A 14600-nucleotide genomic window follows, 5' to 3' on the forward strand; every position below is an offset into this window, starting at 1 on the left:
AAATAAAATTAAATAAATTAAAAAAATAAAAAATAAAACTAAAAATGAGAAAGATACTTAAATAATAATATCTTAGTTAAAGACAACATAGAAATAAAATGGAAAACAAAAGAAGTAACTTTTAAAAATAAAAATAGAAGTAAAGATTAAATATTGATTTGCAAAGTCCTAGATCGTGTTTCCATTTTGATATTATTATGTCACAAGCCCATCACCGATTGTAGATATTGTCCACTTGCTTAACTTGATAAGTGTTTTGATGTCAACATGATACGTTAAATTACAATTAGGCATGGTGCTTATGTGGTCCCTACTTAATCAGACATGTTAGTGATTCCATCATACCTCAGGCTTAGTTGGTGTTGTTGACATTTCACCTCAACTTGACTTAAACCTTTCTTATTTGATCACAGTACTCTTATTAACACACTTCACTCTTTATTTTTTATGAGAGCTCAATCGGATCTAGATCTTGTGATTACAACGAAGTTCATGTTGATTATCTATACGGTTAGGCTATGGTATACATTAGTGTGTGCACTGTGTGTATTGAGAGGACAAATGGACAGAGTAACGAGAGGAAATTGGGATATGTTCAGAACTGTTACATTAAAGATAATTTACAGGGTATATATAGGGAATGACTACATTCGTTAAGTTAACACTTAACGAATATGTCATTCGTTACATTAACATATACGAATGAATACTTCATTCGTTAATACACTTAAACCATAACGAATAGCCCTCATTCGTTATCTCATTCGTTAATCAAGGTTAACGAATGAGCTTACATTTAATACGAATGTGTTACATTCGTTACGGGGTAACGAATGTAACTTACATTAGAGCGAATGACACTTTACATTAAAGCCCCTATACTAATAAAATATTACATTAATGTCCTGATAAGGACCGAGACGTACAAAACATGTATCAACAAACTCCCCCTCGCCTCGAGCTCTTTATCTTCATCTCTTGAACATCTTGGTCTTCCAGTCAACGCAAATGTGAATCTTGTATGCGTAACAGACACGAACGACCTTCTGAAACTGTATAGCAAGCTCGTAGTTGCATACATTAGCAAACCTGATCTGACTTGTAAATAACGCATGATTGTCAGACTCAGATAAATTAACCAGCCACATCGGATCAATCACACGTAACGTCTTCGTGTTTGAACCATGACCGAATACAATAACCGCTTCACCTGTATGATTGTCGTAGTACCAATAATTAAACGAGGTGAATAGACTCTAAGGAAAGATCTTCATTGGAACCCTTTTCATCGTCTTTGGAGGCTTCACTTGCAATATCATCTTTCTCCAACCTATGCGTGTATCAATCTCATCAATGTACTTATGAGTAGGCACCTGTGGCTTGAAGAACTTGAAACCGAAACAGGTTTCATGCAATAACTGCTTATAGAACCATCCAGCCCACTTATCGTCCCACGATTCAGGAACGGTCGGTTAGCTAGCGTTCTCACATCCCATCTAGGCATAGATAATATATCGTGTGGGCATTTGAAATAATAGATACCATGCTCCCACTTAACGATATATACCTTAAGCTCAGAATCAAACTGCCACGATACCAAATCACCTTTTACATCTTTTGCAAGCTTGTACTTCTTCATTTGGTATGCCGATGCTAGAGCCTTTGCTAATTTGACTTCCTCCCGTTCATGATAACGAAAGGTCTCGATCATCTTGTCCATCTTCTTCACATTATGCTTGAACATACCATCCAAAACACGTTTGCGCTTTTTCTCTGTCGCCGATAAATGACTGGTCTCCGCAGCTTTATTCCACTTCTCTATCTCTTTCCGTAAACGACGTTCTGCTGCATCAAAATGTTCTGTAGTAAGGAATGGAATACGTGAGTCATTGTTGTTGTTGTTGATGTAAAAATCAGGATACTCCTCGGCAGTAACATCTTCGACCTCTACCTCATCAAAATCAGACACATTCCCGTGTGGAATGCCTGTGTTAGTACTTTCTTCTATTTCAACCTCCACATCCACACTTTTACCCAACACATCCACCTCATCTTTGTTTAGATCAGAAGCAAGGCAATTTATTCTTTTGTTAATGAATGATCAACAAATTCACCTTCTTCGATCTCGTCCGCATTCACCATACTATACACTATTCCATTCATTCCCACAAATAAAATCATATTTGCTGGAATAACATCAATCGGCTTAGCTCTCGTGTAATCCTTGTATGGCACTATCTGCAACTGATTATCTCCAGATCCACCACCAGCACTCGTATCAGTCTTATTTCCTGCCGACGGTGCAGAACTGCCGCCCGGTTGCTGATCTACCCCACCACCTGTACCATCTTGATCATCTTCATTGTTCTTTAATTTCTTCAACTCATCGTCTTTACACGTCAACTGAAGAATGATCTCATCCTGCTTGTCCAATCTCTCCCCCTAAGCAGCAACAAGGGCTTTCAGTTCCCTATTTTCTCGTTGAATGAACTGAATATGTCTAAACATATTCCGCTGCTCTGCCCGCATCTGTTCCTAAAATGCACGATCTACTTGAATCTGGGTTTGTTGCATATGAACCAGATTCAACAGATTAAACCACTGGCACTGGGAGACAACTCATAAAAATGGGGATGAAGTAGTTGCATCGGACCCTGAGGACGATTGAAAGTCATAAAAGAATGCTTAGGTCTTGGCAACGGTGTAGGTGTAACAGGAGTCATCGGAGTAGTAGGCTGTGTTGTAGGCATACGAGCTAATACAGTCTGAAGAATGTCACCAAATACAGGATCTGGTCGTGCAGTAGTAATCAAAGTCATAGACAGAGGTACCGGAGATACTGGCATATGAACCGGAGTCGATGACCTTGGAATATGTGGAGGCATAAGAGATGTGGAAATAGGATCTGAAATAGATACAGGAGGAGTAGAACGAACAAACGTTGACTAGGAATCTCAATCCCTGACCCACGTCTAACACGTTGCTTCTTTACTTTATCACTCTTTTCAACCATCACTTCTTTCCCTTTACGTTTACGTTTCTGCTCATAACTTAACGCAGCTTGTGATCCTGGACCACCATTACCACCATCATCATCATTTCCACCATCACCACCTTCACGTTCAGAGTCGGAGTCATCATGAATCCAACGATCATTAAGAGGTGCAACATAATCAATATTCACCAAATGACCATTCAAACGTTTGAATTTTGGTCGATCTGCAAGACTCTGACCACGGTACGATCTCAAACATCTCATTGCTTCAGCTTCATAACATCATCTTGATCTTTAATCAAGTCCGGCTGCAGATCATTGATTATCATCTGTAGAAACCTTGGATACATTAAAAACTTATGGCGGCTCGTCAAGTTTTCCTTCAAGTGATAATAAACCATTTCAGAGAAATTAAATGGTTTATTTAACACTAAGGCCACGAAAGCAGATTGAAGCATCGATCAGCATTCATCGAATCCACCTTTACGTCCTCCAAGACAGTGTATCAACAAATGCAACAAGTACTTGTATTGTTCACACAAGTTCGCCTTGTTGTACATCGATCTACCCAAGTCGCCATTATACTTTACTCGACCGAATAATACTCTAATCAAATCCTTCTCGAATTCACATCGATCATCAATAGTATCAATAAACCCTAACGAGTCTCGAATCACTCCAACATCGATCACCACTCGTTTGTCTTGAATAACAACCTCTATCTGATTCTCGGCTTCATTCAATCGGGCAGTATTCCATAATGCACGAATAATCATCTGATAAACCACAGTGCGAGTAGATATGGCCTTATTAATTCTCGAATGAGTCAAGAAGCTGATCATCTTGCCAAAGATAGGTGTATCATCAAATTTCGGCTCGAGATAGGCACAAATGTTATGACTTTCATTCCACGATAATCGTGCAGGTGCTTGTTCAGGTTCAGCTTGAACAGGATTAGTTTCTAGGTTTTGCTCGGGAGCTAGATTCTGAATAATTTCGTCAGCCATTTCTGTTGAAATCAAACATAAACATTAGAATAATATTAAGATATTAAAATATGAATAACGAATTACTATCTCATTCGTTAACAGATTTAAAACGATTAAAACATTCATTATACATTAACACTATTCATTCGTTACTTTTAACGAATCAGTCCTATTCATTAACATATGTTATACGAATCAAAGATTGAACCTTTAACGAATTAACTTGATCATTTGTTAAACAATCATATGACAATCATTCGTTAATATATACGAATCTCTCCTGATCAGACTTTGACCATTCAGAGTCAAATTATAAACTTAATTTTGACTTAATAGCGAGTCAAAAACGAAAGTCGTTTTCAATTCATGTACTGTATCAATTCATCCTATCTAAGACACTCGATAGTCGTTTTCAAGCAATAATATGAATCATTTGCAGAATAATCGATTCAATTATACTGAATAATTGCTGAAAACTGTTTGATAAACATGCATATCTCAAACACTCAGTTAACTCTCAAATAACCAACGAAATTTCAATCTTATCATATCAGAGTGATCGTCAATACCTGAATAACACAAAGGAATCAACTGATTAGACTAAAACGCAAGTATAGGATTTTGAAAAATTTTGGCAAGAGTTTTCTTAGGAAATTGAGTGAATATGAACAGACGAATGAGATCCCATTCGTCAGACCTTGGGATAATAAACCCTCAGATTTCACACAACCCGAGGTCATTCGTTCAAATTTTGAACTAACGAATGGCCTCATTCGTTAACTTATTCATCCTGATACGTTTAACCTTTTAAATGAATAAGGATTTATTCGTTAAACTGTAACGAATATACGTTATTCGTTAATGTTTCTAACGAATAAGAATGCCATTCGTTAATTTCTCGTTAAATTCTTAACGAATGATACATTAAATCCATTCCATTAGTTAATGGTCAAACGAATGTCTTCCATTTATTATGCACAACGGAAGTGAATGAAGATATAACGAATAAGAAACTTATTCGTTATGTTTAAATAACGAATGGCTTTACATTCGTTAAACCTTTCAACGAATCACCAACTTCCTTAGCGAATGAGAATCAATCTTATTAAGGAATTAAATATTCATTAAAACCAATTAGGGTTTTATACAATGAATTAAATATTCAATTAAATCCACTTTAGGTTTTAATTGCATACATTAAGATACCCGATCATCCACGGATCAGTAATATTTAACTTAAGCGGATGTTTATGTTAAATCACAACCGACACCAGTTGTAAATACATTAAGAACGATTAACTTAAAAGTTTTGGGGTTTAATCTTTTTCTTTTTCCTTTGATGTATTTGCTAGCTTGGTAAATCGAAACTAAAGCAGAATTGAAAAAGAAAGAAAAAAACTTTTTGGATTTTCAAAAATTTTCAATTAACAACTAACTAAAACAGTAAACAATTAAACTATTAAAGCAGTACATATTTTTGTGAGTTGAGCAGGGAATCATATTAACGAAAATGTCACTAAGTAACACTTCAATTTCGATGATTATTATACACGTAACCCAGCGATGATTGCAGATATAATTGTCGTCTTAAACTTTTCACAGACTTGTCGGAAACTTTACGATATGCTTTAATTTGGTTCAATTAAGCACGAAATCTTATGTGGACCCCATCAATCAGATATAACATTTTTATCTCATATTCAGTGAATTTTACATTTACGTTTTTCTTTAATTTTCCAAATTTTGATTAACTGTGACTCATGCAATAATAATAAAAAGAAAATAAAGCAGAACGTCAAAATTTTCCCTTAAGATCGGTATTACTACATACAAATAAGGTTCCATTTCAACAAAATAAAATGATAAAAATAAGTTGAAGTTGTACAGGCCTTAACCCCCAGTTCGATACATGACTTTCACACATTTGTGCTTATAGTATATGCGGAGAAGGTCCAAGGCTTGTACGAAACACCAAGAAAATAAAGCAGAATACTCAAATTTTAACCCTCAGGTCGGATAATCTTATCGTGCAGGAGAGTATCCAATATTTGAATAAAAACAAAGAAAAAATAAAGTTGAATTTCTTAGCAAAATAAAATAAAAACAAAGAGAATTTTCTTCAAAAATGAAAGCATGCACACACAGTAATCATTTTGACTTTTGACTTTTCTTAAATCAGATATAGTATCAATCTTTCAAGATGTAATTCCACTAGGTTCGGCATTTATTATCTTTATATCTTACCAGTTCCTATATAGTCTGTCAAGCCTATCTTTGCATATCATATTGCTGGCCTTATGGTAATTTTTAATCTAGTTTATTCATGTACTAGATCAATCCCGTCAATGTACTATCATTTTCCCTTTTTGCTTCAAAACTCTTTTTGATGAGCATTTTACAATGTTTTTTTTTTTTTTGACATTTTTCAATATTTGAATGTTTTTGAATTTTTTAATTTTCTCTGTACAAACTGAAAACACAATATATATATATTTTTAATTTTATATTTTCTCCACCTAAAAACGACAAAAATTGAAATAAAAACAAAAACAAAAACAAAAACAAACAAAATGATTTAACCAAGCTTTTGAATATTCTTTAATGTTTTTAAACCATTTATACCTAGCAGATATTGAAAACGTGTTTTGTCAAACGCTTTGGTATAAAGGCCAGTCTTTTGAAAATCCGTGTGAATTTTATCAATTGATATTAATTTCTTTTCAAAACAATCACGTATGAAGTGATAACGGATTTCAATGTGTTTAGTTTTCGAATGGTGAATCGGATTTTTGGTGATTGAAATTGTAGCAGAATTATCAATATAAATGGGAGTGGTAAGAAACTTCAAACCGTAATCCCGCAAGTGTTGCTGGATCCAGAGAACCTGTGAGCAGCAACTCGAGGCCGCCACATACTCCGCTTCGGTAGTTGAAGTTGATTCAGTTGTCTGCTTCTTACACTGCCAGGAAACAAGCCGGTTTCCTAAGAATTGACATCCCGCTGTTGTAGATTTGAAGTTGATCTTGCATCCTCCATAGTCCGAATCAGTAAAAGCGGTGAGATCGAACTTATCGTCTTTGGGGTTGGATTTCCCCTCAGATAATGTAAGATCCGCTTTACTGCTTGTAGGTGAGTCACTCGGGGACTCGATTGGTACCTAGCACACAAACAAACAGCAAACATAATATCAGGTCGCGATGCAGTCAAATACATGAGAGATCCGATCATAGCTCGATACAGGGTTGGATCTACGGTATCCTCAAATTCATCCGGTGATAAATTGTGACCCACAGGAAGAGGTGTCGAAGGAATTTTGCCGTCGGATATCTTGAATCGGCTTAAGACATCGTTCACGTATTTGGTCTAATGGATAAAAATCCCGGAATCAGACTGGTGAACTTGCAATCCTAAATAAAAGTTCATCTCCCCCATTGAGCTCATCTCGAATTTGGTTTGCATCGCCTTTTCAAAATCTTTACACAAGCTGTCGTTTGTCGAATCAAAAATTATGTCGTCCACATAGATTTGGACGAGGAGCAAATCATCACCCACGTTCTTATAAAATAATGTACAATCCACAGTCCCTCTCGTGAATCCACTTGCAATCAGATGGTCAGCCAACGTGTTGTACCAGGCTCTCGGGGCCTGGTGTAAACCATAAAGAGCCTTGTTTAATCAGTAAACACGCTTTGGAAAGTCTGGATCCTCGAAACCAGGAGGCTGCTTCACATACACTTCCTCATGAATAGCTCCGTTCAAGAACGCCGATTTCACGTCCATTTGATAAACCTTAAAGTTTTTATAGGCTGCATAGGCAAGAAAGATACGTATAGCTTCCAGTCGTGCAACCGGAGCATATACTTCCGTGTAATCTATGCCTTCTTGTTGATTGTAACCAAGAACAACCAATCGTGCCTTATTTCTCATGATTACCCCGCGGTTGTTCTTTTTGCACTAAAAAACCCATTTGGTCGGAATAGCGTTTTTCACACGGTCGGGTTTGTTTATTAAGTCCCATACACCCAGTCGAACAAATTGTTGCAGCTCCTCCTGCATAGCTTCAACCCAAGACGGTTCCTTGAGTGCCATTGTGAAACTTGTCGGTTCTATCTGTGATATTAAGCAAGTGTATTGTGCAATACTGAGGATTCCTGAAGAGTGCAAATCCGCATAAGCACAAACTATCGAATCTTCAGTATGAGTTAAGTTACGCTCAACTATATCATCTCATACATTAGCTAATTGGTGTCTTGTACGAACCCCTTCGTTCACATCATTTATTATCTGTTCCTGCAGATGAATAGAATGATTCCTTAAGGAAGGATTAACAGGTACAGATACGTTATCACCCAAATTGGTGATATTTTCCTCCGCTGTGTCTAAAGAGACAGTTGGTGAATCATCATCAATTAAAATCGGCTCATTTGTGTCTGGAGTTTCATCTAAAGGAACAGACGATGAATCAACAAAATCAGCATCATCGGAAGACTCAGAAACATCATTCGATGTCTCTGATACGTTCGGAGAGTTATCTACATCCACCGAAGAAAACCTTGGAATAGGAAGACATTGTTCTTCCAAATAAGTTCTAACAAGATCTTCAGGTATTTCTTCAACCGTAGATGTAAACGAATTAAATAGATCGTCGTAATCAAACATCCAATCGGGACCCGTACCAATTGGTGGAGTAGTATAACTTTGGCAATCAACGTGAAACCATTCTTCCACACAACCCGAAGAGATATTAAAGATCCTTTTCTTAGGAGAATTGTATCCCAAGAAATAACCCTCAAACGCTTTTTCATCAAACTTCGCAGCATCTCTCTTCAAAACAGTACACGGACAACTGAATGGTTCCAAATACATTAAGTTTGGCTTATGATTGTTCAGAAGCTCGTAACTCGTCTTCTTGAACTTCTTTCCAGTTAGTACGTGATTCAGTGTGTAGCATGCTGTATTCATAGCTTCGTTCCAGAATTGAACGGGTAGCTTTGAATCAGCGAGCATTGTTCTTGTGGCTTCAATCAGCGTACGATTCTTATTTTCAGATACACCATTCTGTTGAGGAACATAAGGTGCACTGAATTCCTGATGAATTCCTTTCTGTATGCAGAAGAAATCCAATACATTATTCCTAAATTCAGTTTCGTTGTCACTACGAATTCGTCTCCCTTTCAGTTTGTAAAGTGATTCGATTTTCGTAATCAGATTCTGAATTAAGATAGGTGCCTGATCTTTCGATCCCTTAAATAACACCCATGAATAACGTGAGAAATCATCAGTCACTACCAAGCAGCATAAATCTCCAGCAATACTAGCGCGATTCACTGGACTGAAGAGATCCATATGAAGTCGTTACAGTGGTGTAACAATCGTGTTGAGTGACTTGCTTGGATGTGATTTCTTCTTTTGTTTCCCTTTCTTGCATACAACACAATGATCATTGAAATTGAAATTCGTAAAAGATACACCATCCACCAACTCGTTTAAAATAAGAAAATTCATCTTGCGTAAGTAAATGTGTCCCATGCGTCGATGCCAAAGAATAAAGTCCTTTTCGGTAGCTTTAGACATGAAACAAGTAGCTGAGGGTGAAACAGGTACATCATAACTCATGTCCAGTACATAAATATCATTTAAGCGAGGTGATCTGATGACAACCATATCTTCAGGAATTGTATATCCTGGTTGAAGGATAATACATTCCTTGTCTTTGAAAATGGTGGTAAACTTTTTATCACATATCTGCGAAACACTTAGCAGATTATGATCCACCTTCTCACAATAATTTACTCTTTCAAACGTCACTATCCCGTTTGGCACTTCTCCCTCCTTTGTAATCATTCCCCCGTTGTTACCAGCAAACACAACATAACCCCCTTGAATATCATTAACATTCTTCAGAAGATTTAGGTTGCCAGTAATATGCCTAGAACATCCACTATCCAAAATCCATTTATGTGTAGACCCGGACCTGGATGAACTCTGCACAAACAAGTAAATGATTAGTTCAAAAAGGCAGCCCAATCCTCAGTCTTGGGCTCTCCCTTTGATACTTTCGGAGAAAAGGATAATTTAACCCTTGTATTCGGTACTTGAGAATAGGTGAGTGGTTTCTTGTTTTTCTTCTTTAAGTACCCGTCACGTATAATTCCCGAATCAGTGTTTGAACAAATTTGTTGAGCATGGTCAACACATTTGTTTATTACCTTAAATGATTCGATCCTAACAACTTTCCTTGGATTGACATCAGAATACATTATGACACACTCATCAACTTGACTTTCTTTTAAGTTTTGAACCAAATCAGTCTTTCGAGTTGACGAGTTTTTGATATCATCTATCTTTGCTTTACACTTTTTGGAAACATGGCCCGGTTCACCACATTTGAAACATAAACGAGAGTCCAAATATTTTGGTAGTGAAACACAGGTCTTATTAGGTAGCAAAGATCGATGAATATCATCTTTGGGTTTCTCAAATGTGACCGTCTTTGGATTTTCATGTTTTAAACCCTTTTTGTTTTTATAGAATTCAAGATTTGTTGTATTCGAAGAATTCTCCAAACCTAATGATTTTACAAATGTGATAGGTTTAAACAAATTATGTCTTGGTTTTTCTTGAACATTAACAGATTTTAATTGATAGAATTTTTGTTCAAGTTCGGTAACCTTTGAAGTGTCACCCTGATATACACTTTCAATCATTTCAGGTTTAAGAAGGTTCAATGGAACTTCCTTGTATGAAAAAACTTTTGATAAACCCTTTAACTTAAAAACTTTCCCATTTGAAGAAACCGACTAAGGATTAACAAATTTCATCAATTCCTCATCAGTTACAGTCGGTTTATTTGACTTCTTCGATTTAGGAATTACATTAGACTTTTTCACTGAATCTTCCAACGACTTTGAGCCATAAATCTCTTTCTCAAACTCTTCAGGTTCACACAAAATGTGATTGTCAACAGGTATATTTTTGTTTTTGACAATCTCATCTGGTTCAGTCAACTCCTCGATTGAACAATCCAATTCATTTTTGGTAAAAACAGTTTTACTTTTGATATGAATTGGTTCTTGAGTAGTTTTGGTTGAATCAACATCCTCAGATTTAACAGTAGGCATATCTGAGCATTTTTCCACATCGGGAATGCTACTGTATCTTCCTTAAAAGGAGGAGGAATGTCGACTTATCCCAAACCTAATTTTCCATTTCTTAGTGTATGGTTAACTTCGATGATTTCATTCAAAAGAAATGATGAATCTCTAAATTTTCCAAGCTTATTTTTAAGTTCCATCACTTCATTTTCAAGATTAGAAATACAGGTTCGGAGTTGAAGAATCTCCTTAAAATGTTGTTCAACTACGATAACCTTACACTGAATCTTAACTTTAAGATCATGATTGCTTTCAGACAATTTTTGAATTTTAAGAGTTGACTGTTCTAAAAATTTTGATTTCTGTTTGTAGCATTCATTGATCATAAAGTGATCTTTTGTGAGAGTATTGTTCTGATTTAAAGCTGTTTCAAGTTTGGCTTTGAATACAGCACATTCAGCACACTCAATCACATCAGTTGAAGATTCAGATGCATTAATTTGAGGTTTAGGACATACCTCATCAATCTTAGCCATACATGCATAAGATTCAACTTGATCAGGAATTGATTCGGTTTGAGATGACGAATTTTGATCAGTATCAGTTTCAGAGTCAGATGAATCACTTTCCTCAGATACATTATCACTGCTAGCATCTTTGAATTTCTCCACTGGTTCAACGATTGCCATATTAGCTTGATTTCCCAACAAACGTTGAGACCAATCAACAGCTTCATTCACCACCAAAGCTTGAGTAGCAGGAGACTTCTCTTGCTCACCACCAGATGAAGTCGTTTTACTCTTATCCCCACCAGATGAATTCTTTCTTGAAGATCTATCTGAATTGTGTGGCCCCGAATATTCTTTCCTAGGTTTATAACACTCTTTGGCAAAATGGCCAAAGTCCCCGCAATTGTAACATTTCACCTTCAATTTATCAAATCCAATCCTTTTATTCAAAGTAGGAAGATCTTTCCCAGTTCTCTGCATAAATCTCTTAACTTTTCGAACAATCATAGCCATGTTCCACTTGAGATCCATTAATGCAAGATCATCCGGGTCAATTTGATCATAGTCTTCATCTGTTAATTCACTCGTGGCTATTTTGCTTCCAACAAGCTGTTCATATGAAGTCATGAAAGCGCACACTAATGCAAACTGTTGTTCAGCCTCTTGCAGATTTACTTTGGGCAAGATTGAAGCTGGAGCATTTGTGCTTGCATTAGCTCCATTAGCCATAAAGCATACATTAGGAGGACAGTTACATTAGGAATTTCTTCTTGAGCATGGGCAAAGAAAGCATTAATTGGTACAAAACTTGAAGAATGATTTGCTGGCATAGCACCCCCATAGAGTGAAGGATTTTGATTTGAAGGATGCTGATTTTGATTTTACTTCAACGAATTTTAACATTTGATATCAAATTCCCTTTCCTCAATTTTATTGATGAATTGTACAGCTGTAAGCTCGGTGTTTCGAAAGAAACCGTTTTCTTTCAATACAAATAGGAAAGTCGAATATGAAGGAGGCAAGGCATTCTTCAGTGTATCAATCTTATCTGTTTCAGTTGGCTCAAGATTAACACTTGACATCTCAACAATCAGATGACTAAATCGGTTAATCATTTCTTCAACCGTCTCATTTTTCATCAAAATAAAATTTCTGAATGAAAATTTTACGAGAGTCTTCTTACTCTCGAGAGTGTTCCCCAAACTTCTTGTTTTCAAAGTTGTGAACAATGAAGCACAAATCTTAATGGTACTTTATTGATGAAAAAGTTGTTCAGGTAATGCCATAGTGAGAGTTGAATAAGCTTTAGTTTCACTCTCAAAATCTTTCAACTCTTGAGTTTCATAATCCTTGATTTCCTTAGGAGTCCAACCCATGTTGTCACTGCCTACCAGAGGTGCCGCATATACATCATCGAGAAAACGCACACTACTTGGATGAACAGATCCCAAGTGAGCACGGAACCTCGGTTCCCAACGAGCAAAATCTGAAATTTTTAACAATTTGGGACATTTGTTGTGACTGCCAATTTCATTATCCATGGTCAGCATCTGCTGCATTAAAGCGTTCTGAGATGCTAATGTATAGTAAGAAATGTTTTGCGAAGCCATGATGAAACAATTGTTTAAACTTCAAGGATCAAATTTGTTAAACCTTTAAAGTTTACTGTTACTGTTTACACGAATGGGTACACAGTAACGAATGAGAGTAACTCCGAATGAGTGATATTTGTTAAGATGTTAACGAATGACCTGTTTAGCGAATGGATCGATATTCGTTAATAAATGAAATGAAAAGAGATTAACGAATGAGTTTAGCGAATGAGGTATAACGAATGAAGCTAACGAATCGGCTTGAAACGAATATGAAATCAGATTTAACGAATGTGATTTGACTAGCAAATGGCTAACGAATGAACCGTTAGGTTTTAACGAATAGGCAGTTAAACTTAACGAATGAGCAGTTACTTCTTAACGAATCAGTCTTCATCGTAAGGAATGTATATTCAAATCTTCATCAGGTCTGAACATGTGACATTTGAGCCAAAACAAGGTACACCTCAGTACGTATTTACCGATTAAGTAAATAAACGCTTTTTGCGTAACAAACGAACGATTAACCGAACGGGTTGGGTTATGACCCAGAATTCTCGGGTGGGGGGGCCATCTATAAGTGATATACGATCTATACAAGCTAAAATATTAGAAATATGGTCTTATTTTGATAGCAAACAAGTTAAACGAAAACATGCTCGTTTAACTACCCGCTATAGATTTAAACGCAAAAGATAGTTACAAACCAAGTATTGTATCATCCGTTAAGCCGAAAAAGACTTACCAAACACTTATTTGAAATGTTTTAAGCGATCCGTGAAAGTATTTTTGATTTTTACAAACATATAGTATGTTTTTTATAAATTTACACAAAAATAGCCGAAAAATACTCGTTTTCGCGCTGTTTAACGCACCCAATAAGTTTTTCACGCCAAAAACCAAACCCGAACTAAATTTGGACTGGACTTTTCGTGTTTGGGCTTGATAAATCAGAAACTTGGGCCAAAATGGGCCCAAGGTGGGCCCATATAATCCCAATCACAAACAGCAACCCCCCCCCCTTTTGGTTCTTTCATATTTAAACTAGATCCAAGATATTTTTAGCCTCACTTTCTTGAAAACTCTGGACATAAGCTCTGTTCCAGCCAAAAACCTTCAAACCCTAAGGTAAGGGGCTTAAATAAGTAGCTTTTATGCTTGTTTAAACTTGTTTAATACCATAAAAACATGTCTTGGTTACTAAAAATCATTCCTAACCGTGTAAAAATCCTAAAAATGATCCATAAACATGGTTTGATCATACACATGGTAAGGAACCTGTTTTGATAGTTTTTTTTGGCCATAAACACGGATTAAATGGTTGAAACGGCGTTTTTACGGTTCAAAAGTTCGTTTTTGTGCACTAGCCGAAACCCAAAGTTAAGGGCTGTTATGTTGATGAAATATTGCTTGGATTGTGA

The sequence above is a fragment of the Bidens hawaiensis genome, unplaced genomic scaffold (genome assembly GCF_021521415.1).
Source record: "Bidens hawaiensis isolate Kalapana, Puna unplaced genomic scaffold, B.hawaiensis_p1.1 tig00001143_1, whole genome shotgun sequence".
In the NCBI taxonomy this organism is placed as follows: domain Eukaryota; kingdom Viridiplantae; phylum Streptophyta; class Magnoliopsida; order Asterales; family Asteraceae; genus Bidens; species Bidens hawaiensis.